Here is a 14,262-nt window from a genome sequence, read left to right on the forward strand (position 1 = left end):
TTTTAGGAATACGGAACAGAGCGGGGCTTACAATACTTAGGTAGAGCAGAGGGATCCACTAAGATATTTGCTTCAAATCCTTTTAAGGTACCAAGCCCTTCTCTGAAAACATCTGGGTGTTTCTCAAGAGCACTATGTAAGGAATGTGTAGAATTACTGGCACTGTGCAGACAAAAAAAATCTTGCCAATTCAATGATAATACTTGAAGCCAGTTACAACCCATGAGAGTAGGACCTGACCCTTTCACAATGACCAGTTGTAAAATGTGTGACTGTGATTAATGTTGTTCACTTATTGGCACTCACCTTTGTTCCTCACTTTTATCTTGGTGCTTCACCTGCTAAGTATTGCAGGCTACCCACTATCGACTGATGGTGGGGTGATTTGGTAAGTGCCTGAGGTCTCAGCTGCCTTGGGTGCAACTTAAAATATACTGCTAGTTTGTTCCTATTTTTTAAGCAGGCCAAACTTATAAAGTGCGGAATGACAGATACTTGGGTAAATAGGGAAGAATTTGGATTAAGAATATCTTCCCAGTCTTCCAAATTCTTCCAATGCTGGCCACTCCTAGTGCCTACTAGGCAACCTCCTAGTGAAACCACAGGCGGTCCGCTCCTTCTGTAAGGATTGGACGTGCTGCAACTGCAGCCTTGTGTAGAGGGTGCAACAAGCACCTCACACACACACACACACACACACACACACACACACACACACACACACACACACACACACACACACACACACACACACACACACACGCACACACACACACAAGCACCTCACACACGCACACACACACACACACACACACACACACACACACACACACACACACACACACACACACACACACACACACACACACACACACACAACGTGTGTATAAAGTAGGCTGACACAGCCCTTGCACATCTACGGTGCAGAGAACACAACGGCTTACCTAGCCGTGGCACACCTATCGTGCAGGGGACAAAATGGCCGACATAGCCCTGGCACACCTGTGGTGCAGAGAACACAACAGTAGTAACATACAATATACAAGTACGGGTGAATTCTACATTAACAGCTGTGTATGCATACAAATGAACACTATCTGCTCACCAGGTGCTGGTAAGTATTATCAATGGTTGCTGAACCGGTGGTGACACAGGTATTGCTTATAAGGAGGTAGTGGTGTACCCCCCCTTTTGACTTACCAGTGTAGTGCATTCAAGTGATCTGTAAGCATTACAAGAAATACGAGACTGCCCTATCAGAGAGTTTGAATGATATTTGAAAAAAATTGTTGTTTTTTGTTGTCTTCAGCAGGAAACCTTATCTTGTAATTGCCTAACAGGTAGTCAGCTAGCAGCTCATACTAGCTAATGAAAGCCATATAAGTGCCACATATATATATATATATATATATATATATAAGAGGACTGGTAGATATCGTGAGTAGGTTGTAGATATCGTGAGTAGGTTGTAACCACTGATTGCATGAATATGTTGAGTTTCTTGGGGTAAGACACGAAAGGGAATGTGGGTATTAGTTTCCTTCTGGTGGAGCTCTTGTCAGGTGTCACGACACATAAGCTGAGCACGTGGTACTGCGCATGCGTTAAGTATTCTTAATGGAGCCCAACTACTCCAATTAATGCTTGCGTGTTGCAAGACATCTGAACTGATGGGTATACCGTCTCTGATTCTTGACAGTAAGTTTTATATTTATTTTGCACGCTATTTGTCGTTCCAACATTAACCTTCTTTAAACTTCTTTAAAGGTCATTTTGTAAACAACATTGACTTGTGAAGACCCAACAACAGCAATTGATTTGCCAGAATATGAACATAGCCTTATTTGGGAAGGACTAGAACTTTGGGTGGGCCAATACTCCTTAAAGGTGGTCTCAGATATAATTGACACAGAGGCACCTGTATCAATTTGCATACTGATAGGTACATTGTTAATGTAAACAACAACACTTCAAGGTGTGGTCTTACCAGTGGATGTGTTGATGTTGAAGAAGGCTTCTTCATCTACTGGATTTTCATCCACTTCTGCTTTTTCTTCAACTGAGTGAATTCCTTTCTTGTCCTTTGAAGCACTCTTTTGTTGAGATTTACAACGACAAACTTTCTGTAAGTGACCAAACTTTCTGCAATTACGGCAGACAGTGTCCTTGTATTTGTAAGTGGTAGCATAGTGTCCAGGTTCCCACAACGGTAACAACTCTTAGCTTTGGTCCCAATTTGATGAGTAGGCTCTTGGTCATTGACAACATGCCTATTCTGTTTGGTATCAGTTAGTTTTCGAACATTGGTAACTGTTGACTCCATGCCTTGGGCGACTTCCATTGCTTTCTTAAAGTCTAAGTCTTTTTCAGCTAGTAGTCGGCATTGTATGACTGTATCATTTACCCCACACACGATTCGGTCTCATAGCATTGTCTCCAGTGTATCACCGTAGTTGCAGTTCTTGGCAATTGAACGAAATTCAGACACATAAGTAGCAATAGATTTGCCTTGTTTGCGAAAATGCGTATTGAACTTGAACCTCTCCACGATTTCTGAAGGCATGTGACTGAAATAATTCTTGAGAACGGTGACTAAATCATCAAAAGATTTTTCACCAGGCTCTGTGGGAGCTAGTAGACTGGAAAGTAGTTTGTGGGTACCGTCTCCTATCACGGATAACAGAATAGTACGCTTCTTATCTGTGCCTGTAATTCCATTCGCCACAAACAGATGACCCAAATGTTTGACGTACATGTTCCAGTCGTCTTGTTCTGGCCTGAAGGATGCATCTTTCCAATCGCAACTGCTACCGCCATCACTCGTCGCCAAAATGTGGTATCGTGGGTATTATTAGTAATTCTTTAATCAACAAATGTAAATCACGCAAACAACTACAACAGCGAATAGACAAGCTCAAGCAAAGCACCACTATACATCATACAACCTTACAACAACTCGACAATAACTTGGACTAAAGTTACAATAGCGTCATATATATTACAATACACATATGTGTTTATACGCATGCGCATTACACTACTACACCTACCATGTCAAAATTCTATTTTGCTAATAAAACACAATAAAATGCACAAGGTAAAAACATGCTACAGAGAAACACATGCATGTTGAATGACTTTTAGTACACAGTTAAACAGGTCTTGAATCAATAAAACCTAAACCTACAATGTTTGCCTGCTCGTTAGTATTAGGAATATCTTTGTTTTATTCCTTAACTAAAAAGTATGTGAAAATATGCTTGGTTACACACAATGAGGCAGAATTATTTAAGTTTTATCATCATCACTTTTTATTTGGACAGCCTTCTTGTTTGGTCAGATAGGAAACGTAGTATAGTTTAATGGATTACCAGCCTGTCATGAGCAAACTGAGTCAAGCTTAACCTTTGCAGTTTGGTGCAGTTGCACTGTGAACTATTACCCTGCTCTAGATATTTCTCTTATCTCAGAACTCCTGTGATGGTCAACGTCGTAGAAACACATCATGTTGTGCTTGCTTCTATCCTTATTTTAATGATAAGCATTTATAATGCACTGAGATTTGCTTTTAAATCACTGGCAGAGTCAGTATAGCTAACAGTGGTATGATACAAGAGTAGTATATGTTATATGTATGTATAATAAATGTCTCTTATATTTTTACATGATGATGGTACCTGTCTGAGAGAGAGATGGAGGAGGAGAGTGGCAACTGCAGCAAAGAGAATGTATTACTTATTGTCTATCTAATTGTTTGCTTTATATCTTATGTGTATGTGTGATTTCTTTCTTTGGGGTGTTGATCGCCCCCTGGGCGCATCGGCAATTGCCGTCTGCCCAGTAACAATAAATAAATAAATAAATTAGCTACCCCCTTGGTATGCCTTATATTGTGTACTAATAGTGTGGCTTATATATTGTATCAGTGTAGATTATGTATTGTGTCAGCATGGCTTAACTATATATGTGACTGAATTTTGGAAATCACCCATATGGATGCATTTGACACATAAAATATTTAACGATTAAGTAATAAACTTCTTGGTGTAAATCCACCACTTGTTAATGATTTTAATCAGTTCTTACATTACAAAAAAGGTTTTGAAATATTTTAAAATTGGACCCTGCACTAAACAGCATCACCCTAAGCATTACAATTCTAATTGTTTTATGTGCAACAATATGGGTGATATTCCAAAATTCAGTCACATATTGTATCAGCGTGGCTTATATATCATGTCAGTGCGGCTTATATATTAGGCCGAGGCTATTGACACTGATCATCGGTGTCAATAAGTGCCATCTGAAGCTATTGACACTGACCAGCAAAAACTTAGACAAAAAATGTAGGGGAAAAAAGAAAATCAAAAACTGCACTAAAGGAGATCCCGACCCTTGGCCGTTAGTGCACTCTAGTCCAAAGTTCTAACCTTTCAACTACCAGTGCCAGCTACCAACTTCTCTTCTTTTTACCTAATATATAAACGCGAGTCAAAAAGGATGCTATATTTAAGAAGACCAGTGAAGAAGAAGCCAAGGCTGAATCTGACCCAAACACTAACACTGAAGTTTTCCTGTTAAGCATAATGATGTCTTTCACTGTCTGTATGAAGGTACATTGTAGGTGAGTTCAAGGTGAGCTAGGGTTCCCTCCAACCCTAGCTTGCCTCAAACTCGCCAAAAACTTACCTCCATACAACTATTGTGTTTTGATGCTTGAGTTGATATTTAAGTTGCTTGGTCAGTGTCAGTAGCTTTCAGTGGCACCTACTGACACCGATGATTGGTGTCAATAACTTTTGGTGGTGCTTATTGACACCGATGATTGATGTCAATAGCCACTGTGTATGTATTATGTTAATTTCTATCACACTAGATGTAGTATTAGGATTATTAGATCATTAGTAATCAATAATAATAGCATTACAACACAACTACAATCTAGCAACTACAATAACAACAAACGAACACAGAAGATCTACAACTACATACGTACATGCACACATACAATTACAGCATAAAGTATTACATCATAGTGCATGCACATGTCCAGATACTGCAGTTCTTCCCTCTTAGGATTCCATGGCCTTCGGATCTTTTGAATTCTTGTAGAGGGTCTCAACACAGGAGGATTATCACTGCTCTGTGTCAGGTAGGAATGTCAGATGATATGGAACTGTCATTTGTAGGTAAAGTAACAAGTCGTGTACGAAGTTGATTTGCATGACAGCTGTGAACTGCTGTTTGGCCATCATTATACATTGCTTTCCACCTCCTATCCTTGACAGTGCCTGGTGGCCACTGTTTGCCAGGTCTAAAGTTACGAACCCACACTGGATCACCAATCAAGAAGTGTCTAGGATGAGTATGGGCATCATACAACTGTTTCTGGCGTTCTAGAGATTTCAGAACATTCAACTAGCAGGGGTGTAACAAATCCAACATTGTACACATTCGTCTGTTGTTTAGCGTTTCAGAAAGAGTTTGATCTGTCACAGAATGTGGGGTGGCTCTGTAGTAAGCTAGAAAGGTGGTCACACAATCCAGAAGTTCCGAAGTGGTTTGCGGATTTGCTTTATCTACACTCTGTTTAAAAGTCTGTACCAATCTTTCAGCCTCACCATTCGAGCGGGGGTGATACAGAGCTGTCGTGTGGTGAATTCCACGAGACAAACAAAACTGCTTAAATTTTTCTGCCGTGAACTGGGGACCATTATCTGACATGATCTGGTGAGGAATTTTATGTGTGGCAAAGATCTGCTGTAAGTGTTTGATAACAGTTTCTGTCATAGTGGATTCCATCACATGTACTTCTGGCCACTTACTGTAAGCATTGATCAGTAACATCCACAGCTTGTTTCTATATGGCCCCGCAAAATCAATGTGTAGACGTTGCTGTGGTTTGGCTGGAAAATCCCATTGATGTAATAGTACCTCTGTGGGATCTTTAGCTGTCTCAGCACAATTCACACAAGACTTAACATGGGACTCAATATCAGTGTCTAAGGATGGCCACCAAACATGTAGTTGAGCAAGTGACTTCATTCTAGACATCCCTGGATGGTCCTTATGTAACAAAACTAAGATTAACTGAATTACCACTCAAAGGCCCCAAAGTAGACAACCATTGTGAGCTGTGAGCATTTGTTGAAAAATGGAATTAGCTTCTTGTCCAGGGAGTGTGAAGTGGTTGGCCATCCTCTAGCACAAAAACTGTAGACTTGTGATAGCACCGGGTCCCTCGCTGTGGCTGCTTTAATGTCAGTCTCATGAATAGGAAGTGCCTGAAACTGTTGTTCTTCCAGAGTACAAACAACTTCTGCTTCGTCATCTTGTGCAGGCCGTACCTCTTGTAATGGTAGGCGAGACAACCCATCAGCATTGCCATGCTGGTCAGATGGTTGCTACTTAACTTTGTAGTCATAGGCTGAGAGGATAATGGCCCATCTCTAACGGCTGGCTGTCATCTCTGGGATACCTTTCTGAGGATGAAAAATAGTGACAAGTGGTTTATGATCAGTAACCAATTGGAACTTATGACCCAGCAAGTACTGTCTGAACTTCTGGACTCTGAATACAATTCCCAAGGCTTCCTTTTGGATTTGTGCATAGTTTTGTTCAGCCGATGTCAGTTTACATGACGTATATTCCACAGGCTTCTCTTTACCATCAGGGTAAGTATGAAAAATCAATGCTCCTATGCCCACTGGACTGGCATCACACGTAAGACTGAGAGGTAGTGATGGGTTGTAATGTGCCAGTGCATCAGCTGATGTCAACAATTTCTTACTTGAATCCATTGCCTTGGTATGCTCCCACTGCCACTCTTTGTGTTTCTGTAAAAGATTATTAAGACAAGTGTAACAACTTAGAAATAATTATTGTATATGGTTTTATTGACACTTTCTGTTGTAAATAAATTCTAGACATAGCCAGAATGTTCTAGAACTCATTTGTATGGCTTTACTGATATAAATAGCTTGAATTATTTTTGTACTGCCTGTTTGGTCTTGTTATTGCTGTTGAACTGTTGTTGTCATTGTTGGACTATTGCTGCTATTCATTAAATTGTATATATTGAACTGGGGAAGTTTTTACACCGGCGTAGTCAGCGGGATATGTCTAGTAGTAGTGGAAATTAAGTGGACACTGGAAATAGACAGAGCTCAATGATGGCAACCAGTCAGCTACAGGGAGGTATGAATAATAGTAACAGTGACTGTTCCTTGTGTGTGATCACCCCTGATAAATTTGATGGGTGTTCATCATCCAGTTGGGACGACTGAATAAATCATTTTGAGGTTGTGTCACAAATAAATCACTGGGACAAGGCTACTCAACTGTTGTGGCTCCAAGTCAGACTTACTGGTCAAGCACAGAGGCATGGAGATGTTTAAATCAAGAGGTTAAACTCTGTTATGACACAGCTAAGGCTGCACTTCGGACTCGTTTTGAACCCAGTCACCGACGTGAACTTCACCTTTTAGATTATCAAGGAAGAAGGAGAAAAGCTGGTGAGACGTGGGGGGAAGTTGCAGATGATCTGCGAATTCTAGCTGACAAAGCATTTCCAGAACTAAACAACCAAGCAAAGGATCAGCTCACTCTAGACCACTTCCTCAGCCTGTTACTACATACATTAAGCGAACATGTTGATAAGCTGAATAAAGTGTTTGGTGAGCTTGAAGAGTGCTATAAAGGTGAGGCCTCACAAGTGCAAATCAGTCTGGCTTCATCGAATCACATGGTGCAAGACCAATTTCGCACTGCTGAAAGAGCTAGCAGTACTGGAGGCTGTGATAAACAGACAAGTAAATGTTCTAGTGGTAGCACTGAGGACGACGTTAAAGTAGGTACAGTGGAATCGGGGTCTTCTGATGGCAAAAGTGAATCCGTGAAGCTGCTCACTGTTAACCCAACCCATGTATACCACATCACTGGACTAGTAAATGGAAGTAATGTACACTTTATGTTAGATACGGGCACTACAAAAAAAACTTGGATTTACACACCCAATGGCATATTAAGCACATGTGTAAAATAGGTCAAATTTGCAACATATGTGTTTGCGGAAATATGTAGAATAGGTCAATTTTGTGACTATGCAAATTATGACCACGTATGATGGAAATGGTATTTCAACGCATTTCCTCCAGTAGCACATACATGTTTACAACTTCACTACAAATGTGAACAGTGCACAAATGTGTAGCAAAAAAGGTGACTATATGTGCTTCACCTGTGATAGGGTAGCACATAAAAGGAAAAATTCATATTTTTTTACTGTGGGGGGTCTCTGTCAGCCTCTTAAAGGATGATGTGTGGCACAAGGTGGCAGGTGATAGAAGTTTATCTACTTGGTCTGGCCACTAGTTGGAAGGAAGCCCAATTTCAATCCTTGGCACTGCCACTATAGATATCTTCCTATCTGGGATTCCAGTTAAAGGTGATTTCCTTATTACTGATACTCTGAACACTCAAGCAATACTCGGGTTGGATTTCCTGGAGCAGCAGCATTGCATCATTAACACTGAGCAAAGGGTCCGGGAAATCCATTGGAATAGACCAGCAAAAGGAATAGCCCTGTAAATATGGACCAGATGTACAGATATCTAGTGTATTACTAGATGAGACGCTACATATTCCTGCCCTTAGTGAAGTGGAGTTAGTTGTAACAGTTCAGGGTTGTGACAGCATAGAACAGTCCTCATATATAGTTGAGGGCATACACTGTCAAAAATTATCTGTAGTTGTTGCAAATGCTGTTGTCACTCCCAGGAAGTATGACAGTGAGTTATTGAAAGTACGTTCTAAACCCATCATCCCAACTTGTCACTCTTCACCAAGGCACTAAGGTAGCTCAACTCACTACAGTGGACAGCTCAATGATACGTGGGTGGAGTTTCACAACAGGGGTCACGTATGCCATCAGTTATACTAGAAGATATCTCACCAACTATGCATGAACTACTTTGGCAATTGGCTGAAAAAGTGCAGAAAACCTCAACAATCATCAACAGCAAAAACTGTTTACCCTGCTGTTATCTTTTGCAGATGTTTTTGCTCTGTGTAATGATGGTCTTAATCAGACCATCAACAAACCCTTGGGACTCACTTGTTGTTTTAGTTAAGAAGAAAGATGGATCCACAAGGTTCTGTATCGACTATAGGAAGTGGAATGGCTTAACTCGAAAAGATGCAAACCCTCTCCCCAGGATTGATGACACCCTGGACACACTAGCAGGGTAAGGCTATTCTCAACACTGGACTTGTTGAGTGGCTATTGGCAGGTTGAGGTGGCAGAAGCAGATAAAGAGAAGACAACTTTTGCGACTCAAGAGGGACTCTTTGAGTTTAATGTCATACCATTTGGCCTTTGTAATGCTCCGGCTACGTTCCAGCGATTAATGGACTTAGTTTTGGCTGGTGTTCAGTGGTCGCAATGCTTGGTTTATCTTGATGACATAATTGTGGTAAGAACTTTGATGATCACCTCAATAATTTGTGCAATGCGCTCCAAAAGTTGAGAGATGCTAATCTGAAAGTAAAACCAGCAAAATGTATGCTTTGTCAGGAAAGTGTCACATATCTTGGCCATGTAGTTTCTAGTGAAGGGGTAACAACAGACCTTGAGAAGACAGCAAAAGTGTCACAATGGCCAACACCAACTTTGGTTCAAGAGGTTCAACAGTTCCTTGGACTCGCTTCATATTACTGCCGCTTTGTGAAAAATTTTGCAACCATAGCAAAGCAAATTGACAGAGCATGGTAGACAATTTAATTGGACTGGTGAGTGTGAGGATGCTTTTGCACTACTTAAACAACACTTGACATTAGCGCCAGTTTCAGTATATCCAGACTACACCAAAGCATTCATTTTGGATACTAATGCCAGCGATGAAGGTATTGGTGTTGTGTTATCTCAAGAACATGAGCGAGTAGTGGCATTTGCAAGTCGTACATTGAGTAAAGCAGAGAGGAGATATTGTGTGACTAGAAAGGGACTATTGTCTGCAGTTGTGTTTATTCGACAGTTTTGACCCTATCTCCTGGGACGTACTTTCCAGCTTAGAACAAATCACAGCTCTCTGAAATGATCTTAAAGAACCAGAGGGACAGTTGGCTCGATGGCTGGAACAATTACAGGAATATAATTTTGCGATTATTCACCGGCCAGGTACAAGGCACAGTAATGCTGATGCCATGTCACGGAGACCAAGTTGTAAGTGTCAAGGATGTAGCTCAGAACACAATACAAGAAGTAATGTTAGTGTTCCTATTGAATCGACCTTGGCAGTGGTACAAGCTAACAGTCAAGCACCGAACACATCTAATGGAGAGGTTTACAATGCTCAGTTAGGAGATGAAGTAATTGGACCAATATTAAGAGCCATGCAAGAAGGCCATCAACCAACAGATGATAAACTTGGTAGAGAACGGAAGGAAGTGGGACAGTTAGCCCAACAGTGAGACCAATTAATTATTCATAACCAATTGCTCTATTAGAAGTTTGAGAATGCACAGGGGAGTCACCACCACTTGCAGTTAGATGTATGCAACACAAGATCCTACAAGAAGCTCATTCTGGAGTTCTGGGAGGCCATCTTGGAGAGGATAAGAAAATACAGGAGAGATTTTATTGGCCAGGATATTCTCAGTCTATTAAGGAATGGTGTCAGGCCTGCCTGCATTGTGTTGCTTGGAAGAATCCCCACCAGAGGTACAGAGGTGCATTGCAGAATATCAAGTCTGGATATCCCATGCTGATAATAGCTATGGACTTAATGGGCCCCTTTCCAAGAAGCAAGAATGGAAACAAATATATCTTGATAGTGTCTGATTATTTCACCCGATGGGTTGAAGCATATGCCATACCCAACCAAGAGGCTACAACAGTTGCTGTAAAGTTTATTGACAACATGTTTTGTCGATACTCACTATCTGAACAACTCCACTCTGACATGGGAGCTCAGTTTGAATTGAAAGTTATTCAAGCAATGAGTAAGCTGCTTGGTATCAACAAAACTCACACTACACCCTACCATCCACAAAGTGATGGCTTAGTTGAGAGGTTAAATCAGACAATCCTTTCAATGTTGGTAACAACTCTAGACAATCATGCAGGGGAATGGGAAGACTATCTGTCGAAAGTTCGTTTTGCTTATAACACCAGTGGACAGGCTTCTCACCATTCTACTTAATGTTTGGACTTAAGGCAAGAATTCCGCTGGACATTGTGTTTGGAACCCCAACAAGTGAGGTAACTAATACTTGTGAATATGCTCAAAATCTATGGGAAACACTTGAACAATGCTTTAAAATGGTGAGGGAGAACCTTGGAGCAGCTGCTGAGAGACAGAAAGAATACTACAATCGTCGAGTGCATGGTGAACCATACCAGGAAGGAGACCATGTCTGGTTACTTAACCCAACTGTACCAAAGGTACAGTCAAAAAAGCTGTATTGTCCTTGGATAGGACCATTTAAGATTGTTAAGTGCTTATCTGATTCTGTGTACAGAATACAAGACACCCGTTCAAGAAGGAGAAGACAAGTAGTGCATTTTGATAGGCTGCAATGTTGTTATGTACCCCCTCAAGAACTACACACAGACAGCCACACAGTAGAGCATTCAACTCCAGACGTAACCTCAAGGAACGAGTCTAATGGTGATCACCCTGTGCCACCTGGAACTAACTTGGAACTGGTTGATGATGATGACAATTTGAGCAACAATTCACCACCACTGGCAAACGAGGATCTCGCTACCAGCAACACGCAGTCTGACATACAGACTATAGTAGAAGGTATCCCATACGTGAAAATCGTCGAAGACCAGTTAGATACCGAGATGAAAATAATAATTAATCCTGACATGGACATGTCCTTATAAGGAAGGGAACAGATGTAACAATATAGAAATGATTGTTATATATGGTTTTATAGACACTTTCTGTGATTATAGGTGTAAATAGATTCTAGACCTAGCCAGAATGTTCTAGAACTCATTTGTATGACTTTACTGATATAAATAGCTTTCATTATTTTTGTACTGCCTGTCTTGTCTTGTTATTGTTGTTGAACTGTTGTTGTGTTGTTGTCATTGTTGGACTACCGTATAGTAAAAAACTTTGTCGGTAAAAAAGTGTGACGAAACCCCATCTGTTGAAAACATTTGCGGAAAAAACTTTGGCGATTGAAATAATATTCGCCAAAGTTTTTTACCGCCAAAGTTTTTACTGTACTGTACGTAAGGATCTCGGTAACAAGTTGTCAACTCATCAGTTAAGTAGTGTAGTAAGTGTATAGGTGGCTAGCGTTAGTACTTTTGTAGCAACTGATCTGGCGATGTACTAGCAAAGGCGGCGTGCTTCTCTATCTCCTGCAATGCCGAGAGCGACCGTATCTGCTTCTCAGTGAACTCCAGTAGCAGAGATTATCACCTATATCAAAGTATTTGGCCAAATCCATCACGAGACAACGAACTAACTGACGTGCGAACAGGGAGCTGGTTGGAAATGCTATCCCAAGGATTGCTTACAACTGTGGGACACATTCCTAGGCCGGAAGATCAAGATCTCCGAAGTCAGCTCGATCTTTATTGTGTGGTGGTACGAACTCACCTTCATCTCAAGTTCTAATTACTCAATGCAAGACTCAATGTGCTCGTGTGATCATCTAAAATAATTGGCAAAAAAACTTTGGCAAATTGAATGCTATTTGCCAAATTCGTCAAAGTTTGTTACTGTACGGTATTGCTGCTATTCATTAAATTGTATATATTGAACTGGGGAAGTTTTTACACAAGCACAATTTGTTGCTAACCCTGGTATGAATCAATCATATAGTAGTTCACCATGCCTATAGAAAAGATCGGAGTTCTCCTTGATTCTGTGGGAATGGTATGGCAGTAATTGCTTTGATCTTATCTGGGTGTGGATGAATGCCTGCTTTGTCTAAGACATAAGTTACACTCTCTTGAAAGAAATGAGACACTTCTCTTCTCCTAAGGTGACTCAGGTGATCCTGTTTAGAGCATCCTGTCACTACTATATGTCATCCTGGGGGGTCTGCAACTCTGAAAAATCCTGTATGAGATTCAAATCTTTATGATTTGGCAAGATTTCAAGCATTTTATGGCAAGATGTCAAAATTTCAGAGCATTTAAAATCTTAGATATCCGGAATAGTAGCATTACGTGATACATAGTATACGGAAATGCACGGAATTCTATTTCGAGTTTATATTTTTGTCACTGAAGATGCTGACGCAGCATACGTGACGCTGCAAATATGGAAGTACGTAATTTTACAACAATTTTCAGAGATTTCAGATTTCAAAACCAGAGATTTCAACAAGATTTCAAAGAGGGTTGTACGAGATTTCAAGGGAGTTGCGGACCCCTCGTGTCATCCAAATAGCAAGCCACTCCTGGTGTGTCACACACAAGTTGCTCAATTAGCTTCGGGAACAGGGCAGGTGCACAACTGAGACTAAAGGGAAGGCGTTTGTAACTGTATAAGCCTTGGTGAGTAATAATAACTGTTAGTTTTGATGATGCCTCCTCCAATGGTACTTGCAGATAAGCTTCAGCCATTAGAAAACTTGTGCCCACCATTGAGTTATTGAAAGAGTTCCTTAGTCTCGTCCCCAGCTGCCCACGCGCTTGATCACGTGAAGGTCGTCTGGTGACATTAGTCCAACTTCTTGGCCCAGGAAGTGAGCATCAATAAAGTATACATCTGAAAAACTAGCTTAGTATAGTTGTCTGAAGGACTTCTTTGCCGTTGATTAAGTGAATGCTAAGAAGGTTTTCGTACATAAAGTTTTAATTGGTATTCATTACTCACTCCAGCAATTTTTATAAAGTAACACTCCTTCAAGTGAATGAAAAGTTTATTCATTTGAATGTAAGCATGAATGAGCACAAGAAACATGTTTGTAGCAATATTCCACAAGGGCCAAGAAAGTGGACCAAAGTCGCCAGATGACTTTCACGAGATCGAGCACGTGGGTGGCTGGGGACGAGACTAAATGTTCCTCTGGAAGTGGGAATGGGTAGACATCATTCTTCAGGGCTGGATTTAGGGGTAACTTTGAAATCACCACATAATCTAACTTTGCCACCTGGCTTCCTGACAACCGCAAGGGGGGTAGCCCAGTCTGAGTGAGACACTTTCTCTAACACTTGTTGTTTTTCTAGTCTGTCCAACTCTGCTCCTACAACTGGTTTTAGAACAAAAGGTAGTTTTCTCACTTTGC

General features: G+C 40.8%; 1 long non-coding RNA gene across 1 annotated transcript in view; it reads left to right on the forward strand.

Annotated features, from left to right (window-relative positions):
* Positions 1–794: 794 nt before the first annotated feature.
* The window catches only part of LOC136240045 (uncharacterized), a 45,712-nt gene continuing 32,244 nt past the window's right edge, over positions 795–14,262 (forward strand). The window contains exon 1 of the long non-coding RNA XR_010693636.1: positions 795–3,728. This is a non-coding gene — a long non-coding RNA (uncharacterized lncRNA). The remainder of the gene's footprint in view (positions 3,729–14,262) is intronic.

This window comes from Dysidea avara, chromosome 12, assembly GCF_963678975.1.
Source record: "Dysidea avara chromosome 12, odDysAvar1.4, whole genome shotgun sequence".
Taxonomy (NCBI): domain Eukaryota; kingdom Metazoa; phylum Porifera; class Demospongiae; order Dictyoceratida; family Dysideidae; genus Dysidea; species Dysidea avara.